At 42.1% G+C, this 23,306-nt stretch overlaps 2 pseudogenes; both read left to right on the forward strand.

The window, feature by feature from the left end:
* Positions 1-114: 114 nt before the first annotated feature.
* LOC129346785 (serine/threonine-protein kinase TAO2-like) lies at positions 115-9,693 on the forward strand (annotated as a pseudogene).
* Positions 9,694-20,478: 10,785 nt separating this feature from the next.
* Positions 20,479-21,401, forward strand: LOC129346789 (ankyrin repeat family A protein 2-like; annotated as a pseudogene).
* Positions 21,402-23,306: the final 1,905 nt, after the last annotated feature.

Genomic DNA, 23,306 nt, shown 5'->3' on the forward strand with positions numbered 1-23,306 from the left:
GGTATACTCCTCACCCCTAATATCCTGGAGCTGCAGCTGCAAAGGAGAAAAATATCTTGGCAGCTGCAAAGGCTTACAGGAGAAGAGCAAAGGTGAGGCCCCTCTGCAGACACCATGCCATCTAATGCCCAGGCTGGCAGCTTGAAGGACCTTGAAGTAGCTGAACTGTTCTTCAAGGATGACCCTGAGAAACTTTTGGTTGACCTGCGGGAGATTGGACATGGCAGTTTTGGAGCCATCTACTTTGCTCAAGACATACACAACAATGAAGTGGTTGCCATCAAGAAGATGTCTGACAGTGGGAAACAGTCAAATGAGAAACGGCAGGATATTATCAAAGAAGTGAAGTTTCTGCAGAAGCTATGGCACCCAAATACCATTGCATACAAGGGCTGCTATTTACGGGGACACACAGCATGGCTGGTGAAGGAATATTGCCTAGGTTCAGCCTCAGACTTGCTGGAAGTGCACAAGAAGCCACTGCGGGAGGTAGAGATCACCGCCAACACGCACGGTGCTCTGCAAGGGCTGGCATACCTGCATTCTCACAACATGATCCACAGAGATGTGAAAGCTGGGAACATCCTGCTGACTGAGCCAGGACAAGTGAAACTGGGGGACTTTGGCTCGGCCTCCATCATAGCTCCTGCTAACTTTGTTGGTACTCCATATTGGATGGCTCCCAAGGTGATCCTAGCCATGGATGAGGGGCAATATGACAGCAAGGTGGATGTCTGGTCACTAGGCATCACATACATTGAACTTTGGAGCGGAAACCACCCCTCTTTAACATGAATGCTGAGTGCCTTATACCATATCGCCCAGAATGACTCTCCATTGCGCCAGTCCAGCCACTGGTCTGAATATTTCTGGAACTTTGTGGATTCGTGCCTGCAGAAGATTCCCCAGGACTGACCAACCTCTGATGTGCTTCTTAAGCATCACTTCTACTTGTGGGAATGGCCCCAGACGGTTATCATGGACCTCATCCAACGAACCAAGGATGCCGTGAGGGAGCTAGACAACCTGCAGTACCACAAGATGAAGAAAATCCTTTTCCAGGAGGCACAGAATGGCCCAAATGCTGAGGCTCCAGAATAGGAGGAGGAGGTGGAGCAATTCCTCCACCAGACAGGCACCATCAACAGCATGGAGAGCAGCCATTCAGTGCCCAGTAAGTCTATCAGTGCCAGCAGCCAGAGTAGCAGTGTCAACAGCCTGGCAGATGCTTCTGATGATGACGACGGAGCAGAGATTGCCATGATGCAAGAAGACGCACACACAGTCACCTCCAACAGCTGTTATCCGTCATCTCCCAGGTCATGACAACCTATATGATGACCCATACAAGCCTGAGATGGAGCCCGAGTTCATCATCAGCTGCCCAACGTTGTGCCTACTGCCACAATAGAGACCACTTTGCCCCCATTCATACAGCTTCCCTGGTGACTCGCCAGATTCAAAAGCATGAGCAGGATTCAGCACTGCGTGATCAGATGAGTGGCTACAAGCGGATGCGTCGTCAGCATCAAAAGCAGCTGCTGGCACTAGAGAACAAGCTCTGGGCTGAACTGGATGAGCACCAGCTGCACCTCGACAAGGAACTCGAGGCCCACCGCAACAACTTCTCTGCTGAGGGTGAGAAACTGGCCAAGAAGCATCAGGCTATTTTTGAGAAGGAGGCAAAGGCAGCCCTGGCTGAGGAAAAGAAATTCCAGCAGCATATCTTGGGCCAGCAGAAGAAGGAGTTGGGCAACTTGCTGGAATCACGGAAGCGCCAGTATATGCTACGTAATGAGCAGCTCAAAGAGGAGCTGCAAGAGAACCAGAGCACCCCCAAGCGAGAGAAGCAGAAGCGGCTGCTGAGGCAGAAAGAGAACATGCAGCATTACCAGGCTGAGGAAGAAGCCAACCTTCTGCGCCGCCAGAGGCAGTACTTTGAGCTGCAGTGCCGCCAGTACAAGCACAAGATGCTGCTTGCCCACCACAACCTGGACCAAGACCTGCTGCGAGAGGAACTGAACAAAAAACAGACACAGAAGGACCTGGAATGTGCTATGCTACTGCGCCAGAACGAGTCCACCCAGGAGTTAGAATTCCATCAACTGCACACTGTCCAGCACACCCGCACTGAACTCACCCGCCTGCAGCACCACACCGAGCTCTCTAATCAGCTGGAGTACAACAAGCGCCATGAGCTGGAGCTACGCCAGAAACATGCCATGGAGGTACATAAGCAGTTGGTTCATACTTCATATTGTTAATAGTATCTATTTGTTGAACAATCACACAGTACAATTTGAATTTTAGATCACAACTAAAGATGCAGTTATCCTTTCAATGATGGGATTCCAAAAAGTTTATCAATAAAGTGACAGAAGATGGATTTCTTCAGAGCAGAGTAAGAGTAGCCTATTCAGACTTTAAGGTTTAGTGAGATAAATTCAAATATTACGTAACTATTATATTGGCATCAGTGGGACTTTGCCTCCTTTGTGCCCAGATGTAGCACATTGCTCCCTCCAAACAAGTTAATTTTTAACCAATAAAATTAATTTGACCTATATATCATTAAATTTATCTACATTTTGCAGGTATACCATACCACAAACAGCGAAACTGACTTTTGAGATGGATTCTGTTCCTACTCTTTACATTCTAACAGGGCTGTGTTTTGGACTAATGCAGGAGAACTGCAGATAACTGCATAAACACATGACAAAGCTCTATACTTTTGGCAGGGGGAGACTGACCAGGCAGATGGATAGAGAATACAGCAGTTTGTGCCAGCATTTCTTAGGGATGTAAAGAAAATTTTCTTGAACCAAGAGAGTTGAATCAAATAGTATTTACATGTTTTCTTGACATTGCTATATGCAAGACTATACAAATAAGAAGTGAAGAGACCCAGTGTAAAGCTTTCCTCTTTGTAGCTTTCCCACCTTTAATGCTAACTAATTGGCCTAGGCCACTACTTTCCTGCGCCAGAGATGGCATCACTACATCCCGCCCCCCCATACTTGTCCAGTGCTGTGCACAAGTGGTTCTGTGTGTACTGCTGTGCACAGAGGATACACAAAGCAAGAAAATGACATGTACAGGGCAACATTTCATACAAATTGAATGTGCACTGGTTATTGTGTTAACAGCCCTTAATCTGAGCTTTAAAAATCCACTTAAAACTGATTAAAGTCTCATTCTTGTCAAAAGGGAAAAGGATTCCTGTGCCAGCCTTTAAGAAGTTCCTTTTAGACCGATACGAAACCAGTTATGAATCCAATGGTACAGAGGACATACTGGGACATGACCAATCAGGATCTGAGTGACACTTGGAGGTCCCTGAAGGGGGTCCTCAACCTGAGGCCACCCACCAGATCTCTCAGATGGGGCCTGTTTTCCACTCACCCTCATGACAGGCTGTGCTGCTCTTGGCCTCTTTGGGATCCTTCAACCAATAGGATTCGGGGGGGGGGGGCAAAGTGGTAGGCTCATGATTTGGGAGGCCAGCTGCCTCAGGACCCCCACCCTTTCTTTTTCTCTTTCCCTTGGGAACAGAATAGTTACGGGGGAATTGACAGCCGCCTCCCCAAGAAATTCTCTCTGCTTTGCTTTTTTTAAAACTTGAAGATGGTAGATTCTTTTTTGCCCCCAAGTCAAGTTATGAAGTGCCCACTTCTAAATTGGACGGGGGTTACACAGGTGCAGCTCACTGCTTCATCTCAGCATGCCCATGACCTGCTTACTTCCCTAAATGGGGAGTTCTACTTGAAATCAGATCCGCTCCCTTGTCTATCCGGAGGGGGGGGGGGGTGAGGTGGTGTCTAGTCCACTTGGAATGCAGCCCTCCATGGTCTGATTGCTAAAGAGGGGTTAATGGCAATATTTGGCAGAACTCTTTGATAATAAGCCCTACATGACTTCTGTAGACTGGAGCTTTGGAAGTGTCATTAGTCAATTAGCAGCCTGTTACCTGGCATGACAAAATTAAGAAGGATCCAAATTCACCTTTGCATGGGAAGAGATGAACCAAAATTAATGGAAGTGCTATGGGGTGGCAGGGGGAGCAGGAAGCAGGGGGAATATTTCCTGGGGGAAAAGTTTTGGTGCTAAACTTGTGGCAACCATCCTTGTTTGAGCAGAGGCAGGAAGAATCAGGGTTCGTTTACCGGGTCCAAGTTAAAGGAGAACAGCTGCTGGATCTCATCCAGAAAGCAGAGGGGGCTAATGCTGCTAGCAATTAGCAATGCTGCTAATGTGACTTTTCTGTTGAGCATACTGAACACTGAGGGGGGCAGGATAAGCAGGTGTATCCCACAGGTTGCCCTTCTGTGCCTGGAATGAGCTGAGACGGATTGCAATGGTATGGAAGAGTGCATCAGGAGAGAGATCTTACTCCAGCGTGAGATTTTCTAGTTGCTTTCTTGGTCTGTCTACTTTCTTCTTATTAAGAATTTGAATGGTATTCTTTAGTGGTAGAATTAGCTCTTACATCCAAGACAATGTAAGAATTCATGGTATTAAAGCTATGATATAAAGAAAAAGATGAGTGTTCGTGGAGATGTTTCTACATTTATGAGGAAGCTGACGTTGTCAAGGGGTACTCTGATCATCCAAAAGTCTGTACATTACATGTTGTTGGAGAAAAATGAGGGGGGATTATAGGAGAATGTGTGAGGAAGACTCCAGCACTAAAAATCAGTCCAACACGAACCAAGCCCGGTTCTCTATAGAAGATCGCACACATGTCTGCAGTTGACTTCCCCATGTCATCTGGAAAATTCCCCCAACATTCCAGCTGCAACAGCCCCTGAAAGACTCACTAGCCAGGAGAGAAAAGTGAGAGGTGGAAGAAGGCAACACAGTGACAGATACTGTGGCCATGAGTCTGACAATGCCACCAAGCCTGCAGACAGGATTTTCTCATAAAGGTCTAGAAAAAAATGGAAACATATCAAAAAAGGCCTTTGAGCTTATACAGAAATTTCTGATGGTCCACTTGGGTCCATCTCGTAAAGATGAATGTGAATAGTCCACAGCAGGCAGACACCCATTTTGGGAGGATGGCAAACAGTAGCTAGTATACGGAAATGAGCATTTTATCCAGTACTTAGCATTTCACACATCTGACCAGATATAGCAAAGAAGAGTTAGAACATTCCTCTTCATCCACACTGTTAAAATCCAGGGGGATATATAACATCCCAGGGTATTTCCTGCTCACCAAGTCACTAGTAGTTTTAAGTGAGATCTTTCTAAATGCAAATGTGAAAACTTAGAATATTTGAAATGTTTAAAGCCAAGGGATTCTATTGCAGTTTTCCAGCTTTTCATCATCATAGCATGGCAATTTTGATGGGAAGAGTCGGAAGTAATAATAAGCACCGGCGCCTGCACAATAAATACCGCAAAGTGGGAGACTTTGACAAACTCTGGCGTGAACACTGTGAGGATGAGGAAACTCTTTGTGAATGTGCTGAGATTGTCAAGGAGAACTCTGATATTAGCTTTTAGTTCTTGTAAGCTACTGGAATGGTTGAGATACAAGTGATTCACTTTTAGGTAAGTTTCTATAGAAGATATTTTAGTGTTTTTTTTTTAAATATGACTGGGCTTCATTCTTTGTAAAAAATTCTTTTCCCCAAAACATTTAATAACAGTTCCAGTTCTGAGGTGATTGTTCCATTAAGCAATACTGAGGGTGAGAGTCTCTGTGGAAAATTGATGGAAATTGGAACAGACCTAGGTATCTCATCAGCTGCCGACATTGTCACCTAGCTTATCAATGTTATTTATGACTCCCCCCTCCTCCCAGGCTACAGCTGCTTTGTTGGCCTTGTGCTTCGGCTGTGGAAAGGGACAGGAGATGGAGCCCCACTGACCCCTTCTTGTTCCAGTTTTTGGGAAGGGGTACACACTACTTTGTTTCTAATAAAAGTTTTAAGTGCTCAGTGGGTTAGATTCAGTGTAAAATTCCCACTTCCTCTAGAGCAATTGCTTGCGAAACCAGAAACACGAGAAAAAGATAGTGATCTCTGGTAGCGAATCACACCAAGAATTTGGCACTGTTTAAGTTAAAGAGGGTCTCTCTCGTGATGCAAATATTAGTGAAAACTTCAAATGATTATGCACGCTCAATGTACAAATGGTTTTTAGGTTGACCAACAGTTGGTTCATATTTTGTATTGTTAATAGAATCTCTTTGTTGAACAATCCAACACTACCTTTGCCTCCAGGATGGGAACAGAGGAGGGATCCTCATGGTAGAACCTATTACGTTGATCACAATACAAGAACTACAACTTGGGAACAGCCACAGCTTTTGCCACCAAGGTGGGAAAAGAGGGTTGATGATCGTGGAAGAGTTTACTATGTGGACCATAACACATGAACAACAACATGGCAGCGACCAACAATGGAATCAGTCAGAAACTTTGAACAATGGCAGTCTCAATACAATCAATTTCAGGGAGCTATGCAACAGTTTAACCAGTGATGCCTCTATTCGGCCTCAACGTTGAGCGCAGAAAATGAACCTCTTGGTCCTTTACCACCAGGCTGGGAAAGGAGAGTAAGTTCAAATGATAGAGTATATTTTGTGAATCACAACACAAAAACAACATAGGGGGAAGACCCCAAGACACAAGGCTTACAAAATGAGGACCCCCTTCCTGAAGGATAATTTCCCAGCCTTCAGGAAGGGGGTCCTCATTTTGTTCTTGTATTGTGATCAACAAAATAGGTTCTACCATGAGGATCCTTCCTCTGCTGAAAGCATGAAAATAAATGTAACTATTACATTGGCATCAGTGAGACTTTGCCTCCATTGTGCCGATGTAGCACATTGCTCCCTCCAAACAAGTTAATTTTTAAGCTATAAAATAAATTGGACCTATGTATCATAAAACTGATCTACATTTTGCAGGTATACCATACCACAAACAGTGAAACTGACTTTTGAAATGGATTGTGTTCCTACTCTTTAAATTCGAACAGGGCTGTGTTTTGGACTAATGCAGGAGAACTGCAGATAACTGCATAAACACATGACAAAGCTCTACACTTTTGGCAGGAGAAGACTGACCAGTCAGATGGGTAGAGAATACAGCAGTTTGTGCCAGCATTTCTTAGGGATGTAAAGAAAACTGTTTTCTTGAACCAAGAGAGTAGAATCAAATAGCATTTACATGTTTTCTTGACGTTGCTATATGCAAGACTATACAAATAAGATCTGAGGAGACCCAGTGTAAAGCTCTCCTCTTGGTGGCTTTCCCACCTTTGATGCTAACTAATTGGCCAAGACGCTACTTTCCAGTGCCAGAGATGGCATCACTACATCCTGCCCCCCATACTTGTCCAGTGCTGTGCACAAGTGGCTCTGTGTGTACTGCTGTGCACAGAGGATACACAAAGCAAGAAAATGACATGTACAGGGCTACATTTCATACAAATTGAATGTGCATTGGTAATTGTGTTAACAGCCCTTAATCTGAGTTTTAAAAATCCACTTAAAACTTATTAAAGTCTCAGTCTTGTCAAAAGGGAAAGGAATTCCTGTGCTAGCCTTTAAGAAGTTCCTTTTAGACCAATACAAAACCAGTTATGAATCCCACGGTACATTTCTCTTTTACATCTCAACAAGAGACGCAGCCATCCTTTCGATTATGGGATGCTAAAAAAATTCTCAACTGAATGACAAAATGGATTTTGCTGAGTAAAATAAGAGTTGGCAGTAGCATATTTGGATATACGATAAGCAACAACAAATGAAGAACTCAATGAAGCCCTTCAGCACAACCCAGCCTTGAAAGGTACATGGGAATGAGTAAAAAAACAACTTAAAGACTAAATTTATTTAGTGCCAAATTAATTTCCTAGCATCCAAACTTCAGAGTGTGTTGTGTGGGAAATATATAATCCAGATTGGATGGCTAATCTTTCACACATTGAAGTAAATTTTGATTTGTTTTCATTAATAAGCTAAGTGTTTGCAGGATTAGGACTCGAGTAATGTGCAGATTTCACATACTTCGAGACTTCTTTCATACCTATTTTGATCAAAACACTTTGTAACAATACTAGTAAACAGGAAAAAATAGGGTGACAGTTGTATTACTGCATACAAGCTGGCAAAAATATTCTAGCTCTGAAGTTAACACAAGAAGTATTTAAGCCTAGCTATTATGCATATATTTCTGTGTCATTCAAAGAACCACAATGGGAAAAGAATCAAGCCTCCAATCCAAATAAGGATAATTTAAATAGAGCTGTGTTGCAGATAATTTGGTTTCACCAGAGTACAGTTAACACCTTTGTGTGTCTTTCATTGAAGTTAAAAAAGCCAGCCAAGCTTTCCAAATATTTTCTTTTGACATTCATTAACAGTGCCTGTCAGAAAACAGAAAAAATAGGGTGACAGTTATATTACTGCACACAAGCTGGCAAAAATATTCTAGCTCTGAAGTTAACACAAAAAGTATTTAAGCCTACCTATTATGCATAGTCCTACATAGCCTACTGAAAAGGCAAGTGTGAACCTCAACCTTGTCAACAGATTAAAATATCAAGATAGCATATTCTGCAAGATCACAGCACTGGAAGGGGGGGACACCCTGTACCTATCAGTAATAGAAACATTTGAGTAAACACTGCTTATGCTATGAGACAAGCCATTCTACATAACATGCGCACTTCCAATTATCAATACAAGAATAAATTTTAAAATTTCTAACTGGAAAAAAATAGTGAGTTCTCAGAACCTTTTGTATTTCCTGTTTTGTGTAGGAACAGATGTCATTATAGCAGATTTAGTTTCATAGTTAAGAGACTCTGAACCCGATTTTTAATTGTTACATTAACTTAGAAGTAAAATGGGATCTTCTGGCTCATAGAAAGGGATTGAGCTGGCCTGGCTCTCCCCAGAATCTGAATCATTAGGAGCATCTGGGAGTTCCGTGAAGCCGAATGCTAGTGGTTCATCTTCAGCATCTGACCGGATATAGCAAGAAGAGTTAAAAAACTCTTCATCTACACTGTTGAAATGCTGGGGGATATACCCATACATGTATATACCCATACATAAATATTATGTATATAGCATGGATTATAAAAGTACTTGAAAAGTACTATTTGAAAGGGGCCTACATTTCCCATCTGGCCTGGGCCTATATCTAGCTCTACATGGCTCTGAAGATGCTTTTGGTTCTGCCTCTCCATCCATCATTGACTTCTTCTTGATACTTCTTAGTCCTCCTCCTGTTGCATATGGTGAGCTCTCTGGACTTCTGGCTGATCTTTGTGTAGAACCCAGGAGTCGTGGTTGCTCCGTGTCCCCTTGGACAGCCAGTCTGTCCAAGATACCCTTCCTAGCTCTTTCCACCCTTGGGTGCTACACCTGTTGTCTTTTCCAGAGAACTTGCTCCCTTGCCTTGGACAGCTGCGAGGCTGTTCTCCCCCCACCAAGAATCCCAGACTCCTCACTGCCATCTTTGACTCATTTGTGCTCTTCACCCCCTCAGGCCATCTCACCTCCTCCTGGACCAGCACCTGCTCCACTATTCGTCCTTTGGGTCTGTGGGCTACTGGCTTCGGGCCATCAAAATGGGCTGCTACGAAGAGAACTTTGCCACTGCTGGGTTCACCTCCTTTGAACTCATCAACCAGCTCTCAGTGAGAATGTCTGCATTAAAGCAGTGAATAAGCTTCCTGTTTTATTCATAACCTAATGTTTTATATATTTTGGCTGTGCCGTTACATAAAGGTCAAACAGCCAAACACCTTGAAGTATTAGATACAAGTTAAATATCTATTATAGATTTTATATTAAAATATCTGGTTATGATTTTGTGTGAATGGTCTGATATTGTAATTGTGATGATGGATTCAAAATTATGTGAGCAATAAAGAGGCAATTGGCAGGTACTCAAACGCTTTGTGAAAAGCTGTTATTTATTACAAAAGGAAGGCAGTGGCAACGTACCACTGGGAGAATAGACTTTTTCCTATATGGTTTTGCTACCTAGACATGTAAAACTAAAAAGTTGCACATATTTTGGAAACAAAATTTTAGTTGCAAGAGCTTAGAAATGGAGTACATTTACATGAAGAGTTGCATATGTTTGTATATTAAATTTGTGCATTGTTTACACCTAAAACTAAAAAATTGTTGAGACTTTTAGTTGAAAATATAAAACCATTGAATACAACAATTCTTGTCAATGCAGCATAATTTGTCAATCCAGTTGGTTATTGAATAGGTGAAGAGATGGGAAGCCAACCCGTTTAAAATACATTTATTAAAGCCCAGTTTTATTGTAGATATGGTTCTGCAGCATGGACTTGCACAAATAATGCACGTTTTCTTATGGTTAAGTGAGCATGATGCACACTGTTCTGCAACAGAAAACCCTATTGTGCCTTACCTGTGTGCTTTTTGTGGGCAACATGTTTAATAATGGAGGGTTTCTTATCTGAAAAAAAAAACCCTGTTTAGTCTGTTTTACGTCTTGGATGCTAACACGTATGTGTAATATAATCAGCCATGCAAAATTCTACTCACCAAGAGCAAGTACATATTTTTGACAAGCGAGTAGATTTTTGTTAAGTCTGATAGATTTTTAATGAATTTTAGGATATCCGCCCTGAGCCCACTTGGTTGGAAAGGGCGGACTATAAATCTAAGTAAATAAATAAATAAATAAATAAATAAATAAATAAATAAATAAAATGCTGGAATGGTTGAGATACAAATAATTCACTTTTAGGTAAGTTTCTATAGAAGATATTATAGTGTGTTTTTTATAATATGACTGGGTTTCATTCTTAGTAAAAAAAAAAAATTCCCCAAAACATTTAATAACAGTTCCAGTTCTGAGGAGGTTGTTCCATTAAGCAATACTGAGGGTGAGAGTCTCTGTGGAAGTCTCTGATGGAAATTGGAACAGACCTAGGTATCTCGTCAGCTGCCCGCATTGTCACCTAGCTGATCAATGTTATTTATGACTCCCCCCTCCTCCCAGGCTACAGCTGCTTTGTTGGCCTTGTGCTTCAGCTGTGGAAAGGGACAGGAGATGGAGCCCCCCCAAACCCCTTCTTGCTCCAATTTTTGGGAGGAGGTACACACTACTTTGTTTCTAATGAAACTTTTAAGTGCTCAGTGGGTTAGATTCAATGTAAAATTCCCACTTCCTCTAGAGCAATCGCTTGCAAAACCAGAAACACAAGTAAAAGATAGCGACCTCTGGTAGCGAATCACAGCAAGAATTTGGCACTGTTTAAGTTAAAGAGGGTCTCTCCAGTGAGGCAAATATTAGCGAAAACTTCAAATCATTATGCACGCTCATTGTACAAATGGTTTTTAGGTTTACCAACAGTTGCTTCATACTTTGTATTGTTAATAGTATCTCTTTGTTGAACAATTCCACAGTACATTTGTATTTTAGATCACAACTAAAGATGCAGTTATCCTTTCAAGATGGGATTCCAAAAAGTTTTGCAATAAAGTGATAGAAGATGGATTTTTTCTGAGTAGAATAAGGTTAGGCAGTAGCCTATTAGGACTTTAAGGTTCAGTGGGATAAATTCAAGTATCAGGTAACTATTACATTGGCATCACTGTAATGCAGAGATTTCTGTTGTCTCCTGCAGAGCCCAAAGTGTTTGAGATTGATCTACCTATTAGTGTCATTGAGTTGAGCGATGATGATTTTCTTGAAAGGGAAGATGAAGAACAAACCACTTTGGATTAAAATTCTCTTTGTCCTACTTCTGAAAAAGCTGAGGCTGCAAAAGCAGAAGGTATAAATGAACACATAGGAAATGACAAGTGTCTGTAAGCAAAGGTATTTTTGAACTTTAATTGCCTACCAAAGAATATGTCTAAGAACACATGAAGGCAGAGATGATTCATACTCAAACTTACAAAGAAGTGATAAAAAACAGGGAAGATCAGATTACTTGATGTTGGCAGCTGTTTTAATCCCTTTCTGAAGTTTGAAGAATTTTTGACTGTAGGTACTGACATTGTGCCAGCAGCCTCCCCTACAAATTCTCTCTGCTTTGCTGTTTTTTAAACTTGAAGACTGGGCTGAAATTTGCATGGGGGAGGTGTGAAATTCTTTTGATGTTTTGATGGGCAGCTCCTGAAGCCACTGCCTCCCGCAAATTCACTTCTGCAAGTGATGTCTGGAGTTATGGCATTGTGATGTGGGAAGTGATGTCCTTTGGAGAGAGGACATACTGGGACATGACCAATCAGGATCTGAGTGACACTTGCAGGTGCCTGAAGGGGGTCCTCAACCTGAGGCCACCCACCAGATCTCTTGGATGGGTCTCTGTTTTCCACCCACCCTCATGACAGGCTGTGCTGCTCTGGGCTTCTCTGGGCTCCTTCAACCAACAGGATTCAGGGGGGAAACAAAGTGGTGGGCTCATGATTTGGGAGGCCAGCTGCCTCAGGACCCCCACCCTTTCCTTTTTTCTCTTTCCCTTTGGAACAGGATAGTTTTGTGTCTGAGCTGAGCCTTCCTTATGATAGTTCTGCTACTACAAGAATCATTCTATCTCAAACTGAAAAAAATTATATTCACAGTGCCCCAATCTCAGGATATTAATTATGGAGAAAATATGCAGAAGCCTTAGCACTTAAGGAATATTTAAAGTATACTTTTAAAAATTGAGTTTTACTCTACTTGACTTAGTTCTGCATTGATAAGGAGATTACATTTGCTTTCTAATTCAGTTCTGCTAATCGTTTTCTGCTCAGACAATGAGGTTATAAAAAGGAATAACTAGAAATGCTGTTTTTAATATGGTAACTCTGTGGATATTTTTGGCTACTGTTTAATATGTGTTATTTATGTAAAAACTATTTGGATGGTTTTGCACAGATGCCTACACAATGTGCACCTTGAAGACTTGTCATAGAAAAAGGCCCCAAGCTAGAGGAATTGGTTATGTTTAAATCCCATTTGTTGCAGTGGGATTTCACTGTAGCTAATCCCTGGATTGCAGCCAAGATGTGCATATTTTGAGTGATGTAAGCTTGTTAATATGATTTGTCTACCGAGATATACAGAAGCATATTGGTTTTCTAAAACATATTTTATTGTATTGCTGAATGTGAAAGAATACGGAAACTAAATTCAAGGGTAAAGTTATCAAAATGTAAATTACACATTTTTGATGGGAATTGCTCATAGGATTTTAAGGAATTAAACTGGCAGCAAGCCAATTTTTTTGCTTTAAAGCTAAAGGGCCCACCAGGAACTCTTCTGTTTCAAAAGCCTCACTGAAAGAGCTCCAGCATAACTCTGACCCACTTCTGTGGGACTTGCAGAAGAAACACTCCAGAGGAGCTGTGCTCATTACTGGGATGCTAAAAGGGGGTAGGGGGGTCTCAGGCATTTGGCAAACATTACACCAAGGATGACTGCAACGGTCAGCATCTTGTGTACTATTACAAGCTGTTTGTAACTTCCAATGGTGGCTGAGTATATCCTTTTTGAGTTCTAAACAGAATCACAAAGCCAGTCTGGATATAATGGCTTTCCTTCTTTTAATGCTAAATTAAAGAGTTTTCGGAATGTATGTTTTTCAGTGAATCCAAACAACGTCCAATATTCTATAAACCATGTATGTTACAACTACTGTTACTAGACTGAAGAAAAACTATTTCACAGCCTCTGAGCAATATCTCAGCACTCAAAAAATAACAAAACTAACACATTTCAATGGCAAATAAACAACAGAACCGATTATTACAATATTTTTAAAAAGTAATAAAGATATTAGTGATTAAAAAAAAAAAGAACAGCATCTTGACATTAGCTTAAGGATAATGAAGTGCCGCTCGCCAAAGAAGGCTCAGCTCAGACACAAAAAGTGTGGAGATTTTTGCAATAAGACTATGCTGATCACCAAGCCTGAACACATAGGAAATGGCAAGTGTCCGTAAGCAAAGGTATTTTTGAACTTTAATTGCCAACCAAAGAATATGTCTAAGAACATATAAAGGCAGAGACGATTCATACTCAAACTTACAAAGAAGTTTTAAAAAAACTTTTCAATCAAGGTACTTGGCTGTCAATCTTTTAAAGTTTTTATATGAAAGCTGGGGGTAGGGAGGGAAGAGATATAAAGAAAACAGATTACAGCTCTCTTTACACACAACAGCTCTGAAAGGCTGCAGCAGCCAAGTCTGATTGACTCCTACATGACTGGTTGCACCGGGATTGACTAATGCAAGTTCTTACAAAACAAAAGTGAGATGCACTTCCTACTCGGTGCTAAGAGATCACTGGAAAGGGAAATGCTTAAGCAAAGGATTCAAACTTGGCGGAAGGGAAGTCACCTTTGGTAGCCTGGCTAGATCAATTTTTTCCTGTGTCCTAAAATATTAACAACAGAGAGGATAGAATCCATTTTCAAAGAAAAGACAGAATGACTGGAATTAAAGGGGGAGGGGAGAAAATACCTCTTCTTTGACCAGAGAAAAAGATTATTAAACCATATAATTCGAGAACAGAATATTACATATGAGATCGTCTAAGAATGAAAGTAGCTTCTGTCTCCAATTCCTGGCCATTTATTGCTTCTTGGGAATTTTGCAATGCAGGCAGCTACAGACTGGTTTAACTGCCCTTCAGTGGGGGGGGGGAGAGGAAGGGAGGATCTTTCTCATTGCCTGGCGCTTACCTGTCCCCACAGTTGTGGCCTGCTTGCCTCCTGGGTCTTGGGGACTGCCTGCTTTACCTCCAAAGTGGTGTTTCCTCATCTGCCATTGCTTTTATTCTTGGGAAGGGGGTGGACTTGGTGCCTTCTGCCCAGTCAGGGCAGGGGGTTGTGTTCTTCGGCACCTAAAAGGGGATGGGGAAAGCCTTTGAAATACTTTGAAAATTGCAGCACTTAATTCTTCTGCTTCTGCTGAACCAATGCACCTTTGTGTGCCTGCACGTTTAGCGCAAAGTGGCTGCCTGCAGCGTACGTGCCTTCCCTCCTCACAGTGTGTGCTTGCGATTGGATGCCATGCCTCTTGCAAAGACGCCTACCTAGATTCCTTTTTGAATGGATGTTTTCTGGTGTTTGTTTGAGGATATTAAAGGCAGCCCGTGATCTGTGGCTGCTTTGTGATTTTTAAGTTTGACTGCCACAAAGTTGAATACCGAACATTTGCCAAATGGGAAAGAGAAATGAGGTACCCGACTGTTCGTTTGGAGCCATGTGCTGTATTGTGGTGTCTTTCTCATAAAATGAGGACAGCGACAATGATGGAGTGGCGGAGTGGCCCTGTGGCCAAGCAGGATACATTTCTTCAGCCCTCCCCTGCCAGTCTTATTCTCGACCCAGATGTACGTGCATGCCTGACCAAGAGGGCCGTGCATGCCTGACACGGAGCCCCACGGGGGGGGGGGTGCATGCATTCTGGGGCAGCGGCATCTCCTGGCATCCCGTCTGCCGTCTGCCCTGGGATCTTCATGCAACAAGACAGCCTCACAAGACCCCTTGGCAGCCTGGAAGAGGCACCCAGATGTGGACGGTGCAGTTCTGAGTAATCTCAGCATACATAAACCCTGTTTATAAGAATCAATTTAGTAACAATCTAACATATACAAAAGAAAAAACGTACACACTGATAAAATACGGGATATGAATAAGATGGGATAAAAGGTTTTGGAACAGTGACATTGTCCCACTTAAAGTATTAAGATTTCAAAAGGCACTCCCTCTGAAGGCCCACCTCATAAAGGGGATCAGACAGGGGCATTCTCAATGGGAGATAGTGATCCCTTCTGCTTTGTTGACTCTAGAGAACCCTGGGCTGATGGCAGGATTCCGTGGCAGCAGCAACGCTGCTAACGTGACTATTCTGTCTGGCATACTGAACACAGAGGGGTCCAGGATAAGCAGGAATGTCCCACAGGTTTCCGTTCTGTGTCCCAGATGAGATGAGCAAGAGGGATTGCAATGGTATGGGAGAGTGCATCAGGGGAGAGAGATCTTACTCCAGCATGCGATTTTCTGGCTGTTTTCTGGGTCTACTTTCCTCTTCATAAGGATGTGAAGCACGTTTCTAGTGGTGGAATTAGCTCTTTCATCTGGATTTTGATGAATCCCAGCAGAATACAATTAAGGGGGTTCAGTTTTATAAACAGGAAATTAGTTCTCCAGTAACTGAAAACCTTTTGCCAACCATAGGAAGTGTAGCGACAGCTTTTAGTTCTTGTAAGCTACTGGAATGGTTGAGATACAAGCAATTCACTTTTGGGTAAGTCTTTATAGGAGATATTTTAGTGGGTTTTTTAGTTAAAATCTTTTTTCCAAAACACTTAATAACTGATCCAGTTCTGAGGAGATTGTTCCATTAAGCAATACTGATGGTGAGAGTCTCTGTGGAAGACTGATGGAAATTGGAACAGACCTAGGTATCTCATCAGCTGCCCACATTGTCACCTAGCTTATCAATGTTATTTATGACTCCCCCCTCCTCCCAGGCTACAGATGCTTTGTTGGCCTTGTGCTTTGGCTATGGAAAGGGACAGGAGATGGAGCCCCACTAACACCTTCTTGTTCCAATTTTTGGGAAGGGGTACACACTACTTTGTTTCTAATGAAAGTTTTAAGTGCTCAGTGGGTTAGATTCAGTGTAAAATTCCCACTTCCTCTAGAGCAATCGCTGATCTCTGGTAGTGAATCACACCAAGAATTTGGCACTGTTTAAGTTAAAGAGGGTCTCTCCCGTGAGGCAAATATTGACGAAAACTTCAAATCATTATGCATGCTCATTGTACAAATGGTTTTCAGGTTTACCAACAGTTGGTTAATACTTTGTATTGTTAATAGAATCTCTTTGTTGAACAATCCAACATTACATTTGTATTTTAGATCACAACTAAAGATGCGGTTATCCTTTCAGTGATGGGATTCCAAAAAGTTTCACAATTAAATTATAGAAGATTGATTTCTTCTGAGCAGAATAAGAGTGGGCCTATTCAGACTTTAAGGGTCAGTGAGAGAAATTCAAATATTAGGTAACTATTACATTGGCATCAGTGGGACTTTGCCTCCATTGTGCCGATGTAGCACATTGCTCCCTCCAAACAAGTTAATTTTTAAGCTATAAAATAAATTGGACCTATGTATCATAAAACTGATCTACATTTTGCAGGTATACCATACCACAAACAGTGAAACTGACTTTTGAAATGGATTGTGTTCCTACTCTTTAAATTCGAACAGGGCTGTGTTTTAGACTAATGCAAGAGAACTGCAGATAACTGCATAAACACATGACAAAGCTCTACACTTTTGGCAGGAGAAGACTGACCAGTCAGATGGGTAGAGAATACAGCAGTTTGTGCCAGCATTTCTTAGGGATGTAAAGAAAATTGTTTTCTTGAACCAAGAGAGTAGAATCAAATATTTACATGTTTTCTTGACATTGCTGTATGCAAGACTATACAAATAAGAAGTGAAGAGACCCATTGTAAGGCTCTCCTCTTGGTAGCTTTCCCACCTTTGATGCTAACTAATTGGCCTAGGCCACTACTTTCCAGCACCAGAGAGGGCATCACTACATCCCGCTCCACATACTGTGCACGAGTGGCTCTTCCACTTAAAATCCACTTAAAACTTATTGAAGTCTCAGTCTTGTCAAAAGGGAAAGGAATTCCTGTGCTAGCCTTTAAGAAGTTCCTTTTAGACCAATACAAAACCAGTTATGAATCCCATGGTATATTTCTCTTTTACATCTCAACAAGAGATGCAGCCATCCTTTCGATTATGGGATGCTAAAAAAATTCTCAATTGAATGACAAAATGGATTTTGCTGAGTAAAATAAGAGTTGGCAGTAGCATATTTGGATACACGATAAGCAACAACAAATGAAGAACTCAATGAAGCCCTTCAGCACAACCCAGCCTTGAAAGGTACATGGGAATGAGTAAAAAAACAACTTAAAGACTAAATTTATTTAGTGCCAAATTAATTTCCTAGCATCCAAACTTCAGTGTGTGTTGTGTGGGAAATATATAGTCCAGATTGGATGGCTAATCTTTCACACATTGAAGTAAATTTTGATTTGTTTTCATTGATAGCTAAGTGTTTGCAGGATGACTCAAGTAATGTGCAGATTTCACATACTTCGAGACTTCCTTCATACCTATTTTGGTAAAAACACGTAGCAATACAAGGGAACAGGAAAAAATAGGGTGACAGTTATATTACTGCACACAAGCTGGCAAAAATATTCTAGCTCTGAAGTTAACAAAAAAATTATTTAAGCCTAGCTATTATGCATATATTTCTGTGTCATTCAAAGAACCACATTGGGAAAAGAATCAAACCTCCCATCCAAATAAGGATAATTTAAGTAGAGCTGTGTTGCAGATATTTTGGTTTCACCAGAGTACAGTTAACAGCTTTGCGTGTCTTTCATTGAAGTTAAAAAAGCCAGCCAAGCTTTCCAAACATTTTCTTTTGACATTCATTAACAGTGCCTATCAGAAAACAGGAAAAAATAGGGTGACAGTTATATTACTGCACACAAGCTGGCAAAAATATTCTAGCTCTGAAGTTAACACAAAAAGTATTTAAGCCTACCTATTATGCATAGTCCTACATAGCCTACTGAAAAGGCAAGTGTGAACCTCAACCTTGTCAACAGATTAAAATATCAAGATAGCATATTCTGCAAGATCACAGCACTGGAAGGGGGGGGACACCCTGTACCTATCAGTAATAGAAACATTTGAGTAAACACTGCTTATGCTATGAGACAAGCCATTCTACATAACATGCGCACTTCCAATTATCAATACAAGAATAAATTTTAAAATTTCTAACTGGAAAAAAATAGTGAGTTCTCAGAACCTTTTGTATTTCCTGTTTTGTGTAGGAACAGATGTCATTATAGCAGATTTAGTTTCATAGTTAAGAGACTCTGAACCCGATTTTTAATTGTTACATTAACTTAGAAGTAAAATGGGATCTTCTGGCTCACAGAAAGGGATTGAGCTGGCCTGGCTCTCCCCAGAATCTGAATCATTAGGAGCATCTGGGAGTTCCGTGAAGCTGAATGCTAGTGGTTCATCTTCAGCATCTGGCCGGATATAGCAAGAAGAGTTAGAAAACTCTTCATCTACACTGTTGAAATGCTGGGGGATATATGACATCCCCGGGTAGTTCCTGCTCACCAAGTCAATAGTACTTTTAAGTGAGATCTTTACAAATGCCATGAGATGCATATGAGAAAACTTGGAATATTTGAAACGTTTAAAGCCCAGGGATTCTATTGTGGTTTTCCAGCTTTTCATCATCATAGCATGGCGATTTTGATGGGAAGAGTCGGGAGTAATAATAAGCACCGGCGCCTGCACAAGAAATACCGCAAAGTGGGAGACTTTGACAAAATCTGGCGTGAACATTGTGAGGATGAGGAAACTGCGAATATGCTGAGGCAATGAAAACTTCAGAAATCCCACTTCTTTAATGGATGAATTGCCGCATCCTTCAGGGAAGATCAGATTACTTGATGTTGGCACCTGTTTTAATCCCTTTTTGAAGTTTGAAGAATTTTTGACTGTTGGTATTGGGAGGGAGCCATGGAGCCATGGAGTCATGCAAGGGAGGGCTGCAGAAAGCTCTACCCCCCTCTGCAAAATGCTAATTTAAAACACAATTATCTTTTTGTTGGTTTAATAAAAGGTTGTCTTTTTAAAAAATGGAGATGAGAGATTTGTAGTGGACACAAAGAGGCAGGCAATGGGGGTTTAAAGAGAAGTGGGTGGCCAGAAGCCCCAGGAACTCTTGGGTTATGGAGTGGAAGGAGGAGGAAAAGGTCTGGTGGGAAGAACCAGTCTGGGAGGGCTCATGGGCTATCGCATCCAGACTCTACCTTCGATGTTTCAGGCACTCCCTCCCGCCAGTCCCATTGCCTATGCAATTCTTATTTAAATCAAAAAAGAGACTCCAAAGCAAAAAGTTTCAGAAGATTTTGCTGTGATTTTGTGCACTAACCAGCACACCAGCCCTATGCGATCAAGACTTTGCAATAAACGGGGAAACTGGCTACCTAAACCAGCTTGGTAGGCCTAAAAGTTGTCAGGCCAGGGTTTGAGTCTGCCTCAGTGGCTTTCAGTCATCAAATTTTGGACCAGAAGTCCATCCACCCAGTTGAATGTTTGGTTCAGGCACAGCTGGTGTGATTGGAATAGTGTCACACAGCAGGTGCCAAACAGAATTTGGCAGACAAAGAATCTGTCCTTAAGACAAGTGTAATTTAGAGGCTTGTGCTCTTTCATTCCGGGTCGGGATTGGCATCTGAGCACAAGTGGCGTCATGAAAGCAACATCAACAATAATATCACTGTCATAACATCAGCGAGGAAGGATAACAGGCTGTGGAGGCTACTTATATGAGCCATTGGAGGGATTTTCTTGTTTAAAAAAAAGGCCAGAAGAAAACATATAGCTAAACTTCAGATAATGGAATCTACAACAAATCTAGATGTCAGAGCCCAACTGACTGTGGAAGACTGTGCTAGCAGCTACAGCCTGCCTCACATGCCCAATATTAAAGAGGTGCATCATCTGGATTCCAGGGTTGAGGATGGACCAGCTCAGAGTGTTGCTATGGGAATGAAATTCATTTTGCCTAATAGGTTTGACATGAATGTTTGTTCTCAGTTTGTCAAGTCCTTGAATGAAGAAGATAAAAAAATATTCAAGATCAAGTGAACTCTGATCTTGAAGTGGCATCTGTATTATTTAAAGCTGAATGTGGTATCCATACTTCTTCTTCTCCTGGGATTCAAGTAAGACATGCCTATACCCCATCTACTACAAAGCATTTTTCACCTATAAAACAGTCCACCACTTTAACTAACAAACACAGAGGAAATGAAGTCTCTACAACACCTTTGCTTGAAAACTCTCTTTCAGTTCACCAACTGGCAGCTCGGGGGAAATGTATCTAGCCACACGCATAGAGCAAGAAAATGTAATCAACCATACTGATGAAGAAGGCCCTCAGCCCTCAGATGTGGGACAGATAGCAGTGGTAGAATTTCTCCTTCAAAATGGTGCAGACCCACAGATTCTGGGGAAAGGGTGAGAAAGTGCTCTGTCATTGGCCTGTAGTAAAGGCTACACAGACATTGTGAAGATGTGGCTTGACTGTGGAGCTGATGTCAATGAGTATGACTGGAATGGTGGCACAGCCTTGCTCTATGCTGTGCATGGAAATAATGTGAAATGTGTCAAAAAACTCTTAGAACATGGTGCTGACCCAACTATAGAAACAGACTCTGGCTGTAATTCCATGGATTTGGCTGTAGCCCTGGGCTGTCACAGTGTTCAACAGGTGGTTGAGTCTTTTATCAATGCTCCTCCACAACGTCAAGGAATGATACCACTGAGACGATGAGCAGATTCTTATCTAGAGTTGGAGCGGGAGGAGGGTGGGATTCTGGAGCTTCCCCTCATCTATCCTCCCCGCACATCCTCTTCCCCCGCTAACTTTGCCTTCCCCAAAAGAGACTGAAATGGGAAATTGGTTACCCTTGCCCTGAGCACTTTCTGGCCTCCCTTTTCTTGCTCCTGCCCAGCTGGTTTGCTCTGCAGGGGGGCGGGTTGTGGACTCCTGCAGCTCCCTTCCACAGATGGGAGCAGTGGTGCTGAAATTGCAGCCATTCCAGGATGTAGGTGGAGATGCTGGGAAACTTCCAAGGGCAGGGTGGGACTGGGGGCGCCGTAGGCCGTGGGCAGGACACCTGTAAAGCGGCATTCTAGTCCTCACACCTACTTTTAATTTTAAATATTTTCAGACTACCCAGCCTCCATGCATACTTGTTGCTTCTGTCTCGGTAACTGGGGAGGGGGAGAGAAGTGTCTTTCCCCTCCATGCTGCAGAGCGGGTGCATTTACGGCCATGCCTCCTGAACAGGCAACTTGCTTTGGCTATTCTAAAGGCCAGGTTAGGAGAGGAAGGAGAAAGCGAACTAGGAGACTTTTCCAAGGTGTTCAAAATGGGGAGTGGAGTGGGACTGGGGGGGGGAGAGGTTGATTGGGTTGCAGCACAGCCTGGATCCAACCGGGCGCAGAGACGATCTTTGGGTGCAGGAGACGACCCAGCTAGAGGGCTGTGCTGGCAGGTGGGGGCTCCCCCCCCCCCAAAGCGTGAGCATGCTGGTGGCCAAAGCCACATGTTGACCATGTGTAACCCCTTCTGTATCGGCGTGGTCCCACCTCACATGCTATTAAAGCTCTTGAACAATCAAAAATCTAGAGTTGGACAGTGTGTTAGCATTGGATAGTGTGACAGACTGATTTACCTCAGTCCAGTCATTACAGGGGGATTCCCAATATTTACCAAGTAAGAATAGAAAGTTTCTTTATGAATAATGCTGCAGTGATAGCATGCCACCCCACCTGCATTTTAACAGTTTCTGCTGACATGTCCTTTTTAACAGGTATTGGCACATTGTAGTATAGCCTGCCAATTGTCTCTGCAGGCCTTGCCCTTACTGTGGTGTCATTGTCCTAGCAGGGCTTGAAGTCACAGGTGGGTTTAAAAAAGTAATACTATTACGGAACGTTTTGTGCAAAACAAGAGATGCCAGCATAGCAGTGTATTTTACTGCAATGTCTTTTGCTGTTTAGATAACTGTTCTCGAGATTTTTTTCCCCTGATGTTCCTGGATGTTGATAAAACCAAACCTTACCCTGTTTGTAAACATTTAATGAAATTTGATACTAAGTTGTATAAGATCCTTGAAAAAGAAACGGGGAAGAGGTCTGTCATTGTATGTAACATAATACCTCATTCTGTCTGTCAGATTATGTATTTTATGTTTGGGGAGATAACATGAATCTTCAGAATATATTAATGTATTCAGTCCAGCAGTTGGAACACTGCATTAGTATAGATATTGAAATGAATCCTAGAAAGCACTAGCATTTGTCAGCTTTAAAAAAACACAAAACTTTGCCATCTCCTATTGATCACCCAAAACGTACATCCACCAATGGTTCTCAGTCATATTCACTTCCTTTCCACCAAGTATTTTGAAATGGGGGGGAAGATGTCATAACCAAGCAGAAATTCTTTGGTATCCATTCTTTAACCTTCATATTGAAGGTGATGTAAATTTTTATTAAAAAATTGTATCTTGTAAACCAAAATTAATGGAAGTGCTATGGGGTGGGGGGGGGGAGCAGGAAGCAGGGGGAATATTTCCTGGGGGAAAGGTTTTGGTGCTAAACTTGTTGCAACCACCCTTATTTGAGCAGAGGCAGGAAGCATCAGGGTTCCT

This window comes from Eublepharis macularius, unplaced genomic scaffold, assembly GCF_028583425.1.
Source record: "Eublepharis macularius isolate TG4126 unplaced genomic scaffold, MPM_Emac_v1.0 Eublepharis_24, whole genome shotgun sequence".
Taxonomy (NCBI): Eukaryota; Metazoa; Chordata; class Lepidosauria; order Squamata; family Eublepharidae; genus Eublepharis; species Eublepharis macularius.